Here is a 5,845-nt window from a genome sequence, read left to right on the forward strand (position 1 = left end):
CACTGTATTAGAAAATGAGTATTCAGTAATTTACTGTTATATTTTGATTGATTACAATTTACTCAGCAACAAAGAAGGTATTAAAGTAAGGATACTGGCAGTATGAGAAGGTAATCAAAGGGAGTCGTACCTTAATGAAGTAAGCTTGGAGACACAAACGTCCTGTACTTCAAAGACGACCTGCATGCATTGACTGACGGCAGACAAGCACCGCCGATGTCGCCTACCTTTTGTCTTGCACAGCCAAAACCAATATGACGGCAAGTAGCGGGAACACACGACCTGTACAATGTAAAGCTGCACACAGTGTTTGTCAACATTTTGTTGGGACTGGCCTCCCCCGTCAACTGACTTTGGCCAACTGGTTTCATCTTTTACAGCCACAATTTGTATTTGATTGGGAGGAAAGCGTGCCCTAAACTTGATTTATGTTTCCAGAGCCCGCGACAGATCGTGTACGGTAACAGGATTTGTACACCTGTTAGAGCCAGATTTGAAACGTCCGAGAGGGTTTGAATCTCGAGACAATCTCAGCTTAGAGGACACGACAGGAGTAGCCACGACTGGGTGAGGGGCACGGTCGGCTCTGTAGCAGTGTGAACTCTGTTCAGCAGTCATTCTCTATATAAACTATGAACTGGTTCACCATTCTGAAACATAATACGTATGAAACGTTCTTGTATGTTTCCTAGAGATATGCATACACTGGCAACACACATGGTACAATAAGGAAACAGACTGTATTATCTATGTGTATGGGTTGAAACAGTTTTGCGAATGTCCGGTAATAAAGGGTCGTCCTCACCTACTGCTTGTAATAAATGTGGACTAACGGGATCGGTGGTCTGGCTCGCGGCCTTGGCAATGCATATAATTGCATCACAACTTAGCTTGATATTACAGACCCGGGAAGATCCGGGCTAGAATTGGTCTTCAGTAACCCATGCTTGTAAGAGGCGACTAACCGGATCAGATGGTCAGGCTCGCTGACTTGACACATGTCATCGTATTCCATTTGCGTAGATCGATGCTCATGATGTTGCTCACTGGATTGTCTGGTCCAGACTTGATTATTTACAGACCGTAGCCATATAGCTGGCATATTGCTGAGTGCGGCGTTAAACAACAAACCAAAAGCCTTATATTCCAGACAGCTCACAGACACGGCTTATATTGTTGTTGTATCATCCTCGACTCACGCGGAATTAGGAGTGATGCTGTTTCGACTCTGTTCAAAAAGCAGCATACAGAACTACATTTCCAGGAACGTATGTGAAATGTCACCATATGTCTACCCAACATCCGTATACACAGCATTCACATTGACTGACACTGCGCCATGACGCTGTATGTGTCCAGTGACACACGTTATAACGGTGGTTCTGCTAGACAAATACAGTTATGCATGTGGTTACGTTATGTCTATTGATTTCCAGTAAGTGGCTCTGTTGGCAGAGCTTCAATGTTTCCACATCCGGTGCCAATATTTCTGCGATGGCGGCGCAAGGGAGCTGCTTCTGCCTCCAGGGCAGGTAATAAGCGGGCCAAAGATCCACGGTGCATTACCTCCAGTCTGTGAGGAAACTGTCCTCTCCACTGGATAACACAGACATACTGTGACAGACAATACGTCAACGTCACGACGACGTCGTTGTTTGTCGATGACATTAAACGACTTTGTGGAAACATGAACTGCAATACTCCTCATTGATTTCTTACCTAGAGCCTTTTGAAGCGTGGAAATGTCTGAAATAATCAAAATATTGTTTTCTGAAAAGTTATCACCCCTGAGGGAAATATGTCAGCGGATGAAGCTCGTGGCTAACACGCCGTAATGGCAGCGTCAATGAGTAAACACAATAATAAAGACATTTGATGAAAGTCATTTATTTCACATCACGATATAAAGTTATAAATGCCTCTTTGCGCTCGCTCGCAAATATGCATAAAAATTTAAATTCAGTCTCAGGCACTCGACTTTTTGTGTAAGTAGTGCATCTCTAATGCTGTGTATATTGATAACGGATCGTGTATATTTAAACCAATACCATGTATAGCCACCGGACTTCCACATCAAAACACACTGTAAACATTGACATCCAAAATATTGGCCCAGGTAATCTCAGGCAGTATATACAAATGCCCATCTAACATGGAGGGATATCATTGGGCAAGCCTTATTACCAAGTATTTGTTGTCCAGGGTAGGCGACCATCCCGTGTGTGGTCCACAAACAGCCACACAGAGTAGCCCTGACCAAGACGACTTGCCAAGTTGGCCCGTCTACAACACGGGAATTAACCCGCTTTGGACATTAATCCCATCTGATTATGTAGTTTACTTGTACTTTTATTGTGGTAAAAGTGACGTGTATTAAAATACTGTAATATGGAGAGAGAGAGAGAGAGAGAGAGAGAGAGAGAGAGAGAGAGAGAGAGAGAGAGAGAGAGAGAGAGAGAGAGAGAGAGAGAGAGAGAGAGAGAGAGAGAGAGAGAGAGAGAGAGAGAGAGAGAGAGAGAGAGAGAGAGAGAGAGAGAGAGAGAGAGAGTATTGTCTTTTGTATCCTTTATTGTTGAAAGAATGACACTTAAGTTTCAGTAGCTATTTGATACGAAATGCATGTTTTACAATGGTCAGTAAACATTTCATGACCCCGACCACTGTATAAACAAAGAGTATATGCACTTTTACCTTCTGGTCAGTGAAAGCTGTTGCCAGGTTTGAAAACGAAACGCTCATAGATCTTTTATGACATACAAGAGTCTAAATGGCATGACACCAGGATATCTAAGCGACCCCCCTACAAACAACCCAGACAACTGCGATCTGAAAGCAAACTTTTATTGAAAACTCCTTCTTATAGACTGGACACTTTTGCCAGTTTTGAAAAGCGTTCTTTCAGGGTTTGTGCTCCTGCGCCTTAAAACTGTCTCCATCTTTTACTGCGTTCAAATCACATCAAGCGCATCTCTTTTCACTACACTATTTAACTCTACTTAAACATATATTATTTTGTAGTGCTTTGAGCACCCACTTAGGCTGGATTTACACTACGTCCGATTTTCTCTGCGTTGCGTAATGTGTTGCGTCCGAAAAAACGCAAGCAGTACTATTTCCATTTAGACAATACACTAGGTGCAAATTTTGCATGCGTTGCGATCCGATACGATAGGTAGGCCTCCTATTTTTGACGCAACGCAAATGAACTCACATGAGGAATACCCCTGATGCGTCATTCCAAAAAAGGTATTTCCCCAACACGTGGGCAATCAGGTAAGGTTATTTCCTCATCTTTCGATAAAAATACACGATTCCAACTGCAGAGAAGCTGTGGATTTGATGAGATATTATCTATAATGTGTTTCTGCCCCTGTCTGTACATAACATATACCATAATATGACAAACATTTGATAAATTGCATTCTCAGAACAAGCAGAATGACAGGTAAAAGAGGTCAACGGACTTCCATCGATACGGAACAATTAATATCCCTTGGTGAAGCAAACAGCACGCTATACCATAAGAGATCCAGAAACTACAGAGATGTGGATGTAATCTATAACATACGGACATCTATATCCAAGACCCTTGGTGTCAGCGTTTTATTTTCCTCAGGTTTATGTATTATTAAAGAAAATCCCTAAAACCTTGAACAGCTCTCAATATTATCGTGGGATGTTATAGGTTGCAAGATGTGTATAATATTATCAGCCCAAAAGACATTGTAAAATAATCAAAATAAATTGTGTTATGTTCTTTTATTGTCTATCAACTCCGCGTGTTTTAATTGCAGCCAGGACTCGCTGGAGGAGCATTAAAGACACGTATATAAGAAAACGAAGGGAACAAAGAGAAAGCAAAAAAAAGTGGCTCATTAAGAGATGATATTAAGGAACCAAATTGGCCTTGGTATAAAATGTTGGGATTTCTAGATGAATACATGGAAGATGACTAGTAAGTTCGTATTCTACTTCCAAAATATCAAACAAAATGATTTGTAAAAAACCAAACAATTGTGTTTTTCATGCAATGGTTGGCTATGTGATATCAAGCAAAAGGTTTTAATGTTTAAAACAAACACTTGTTTTCTGCAGCACAGTGAGCAACATGCCAAGTGACACAGGGGAAGGTCGGGAAGAGGATGACGTGCACTCTGAAGACAGTGTTGACCGCGGATGTTCTGAAGGAGACAGCAGGTAAGATATCAACTTATCTAGTTTGGAAACAGTCCTCTCCTAACAACATTGATCTGCCATGGTACTTGACCCTGTTAACATATTGTCTGAATGCATCCCTCACACTTTCTGCCTCTCGGCTAACGCGCCTGTTAAGCCTAGGGAGCCCGGACCATGATGCACATTCCTGAGAAGACTCATCAGAACGTCTCTGTCGTGTTGGTGTCGTAGAGTTATGGAGATCACGCCGAAGATCCGGGTTCGATTTCCCACGTGGGTACAATGTGTGAAGCCCATTTCTGGTGTCCCCCGCCGTGATAGTGCTGGAATATTGACAAAGGCGGCGTAAAACCATACTCACACACTCGCTCAGAATGTTGAAGTGCATGAAGGAACACGCGTGCCAATGTCTCAAGCTGACGACTGTTTTCAGTCACGTCTTATGGTGTCAAAAGTGTTGAGGTATCTTGATGTCTAGAAAGGCGAGTGTGTATGTCCAGCGTGCCAATAAGCCTTCTGTCAGAATCTGAGGTACATTTGGAGGTAATGTTTGATTTCACTGCACAGGATGTACAGAGTTAGACCTGGTACCGGCTTAGTGCTGGTTATAAGACCAGCTGGGTGGTCAGGGTCGGAGACTGGTGGACTGTCATTACGACGGCGTCGATCCTTGTCACCACTCTCTCATTGGCTGGGTCCAGACACGACTGGGTTCCAATGAGCTATTGTAGATGTGGGTAAAACATTCACACAAATCATACCTCCCCAGGTTCCCCAGAATGGATTCGGGTAGAACCCAGCCAGACTGGTCAGTTTTCCCATACAAGATTATTAGATCCATTTTGTTTTAGATCATATAGTTTACAGTTTTATTCATACTAAGTACTTATCAAGGAGTGAATGGGGTTTTGATAACATGTGGTCGCTTATATTGAAAATATCCCAGCCATAGTGAGTGAGATTAACACCGTTTTAGAAAGTACTCATGATCAACATGAATCCAGGTGTACAATGTTTCCGCTACCTCAGGACACCAACCTGGAGGAATGTGTTTCAAACACCACAGCCTACATTAACACTTACAAATTATTAATTTCATGGAAACAAACAACAACATTTAATTTGAAAAAGAAACAGTAATAATACAAGAGAAGATATGGTTCTGAGACCGAGACAGATTGCTTGTGCTTGATCAGGAAAGCAAACAGGAGTCTTCCTGTGGGGGAACGTATGAACAGACTAGCCATCTGCCAAGTACGGTTACATATAGTACTCCCATGGTCACCTGTGTATGGTATTACTTTTTCACAAATGACCTTTAATTTAATGTCTATTCTAACTCCTGTGTCACCACTAGATGTTCTTGGTCTTTCCTTAAGAACTCAGTAGGTGTTGAAAGGGCCGTGTGGTTGTAATATGGGCCATGTGGTTGTAATATGTGAACTTGGTGATTTCAAATTATGTACAGAATTAACCTTCATGTGGCAACATATCGGGATATCCACTCACGCTCTGTGTTAATATCATTGAATGAACACTTGATGTTACTAACATTTCAGTTGACCACTATTTCAGTGTTATTCTCAATCTAACCTGGTTTAAAGAGCCCCGCCCACACAATCAGTAACATCCATTAGAACTCAGGTAGACAATGACAAGAGCAAAAGAA

This window comes from Haliotis rubra, unplaced genomic scaffold, assembly GCF_003918875.1.
Source record: "Haliotis rubra isolate DU_JTF1 unplaced genomic scaffold, ASM391887v1 Scf428, whole genome shotgun sequence".
NCBI classification, from domain to species: domain Eukaryota; kingdom Metazoa; phylum Mollusca; class Gastropoda; order Lepetellida; family Haliotidae; genus Haliotis; species Haliotis rubra.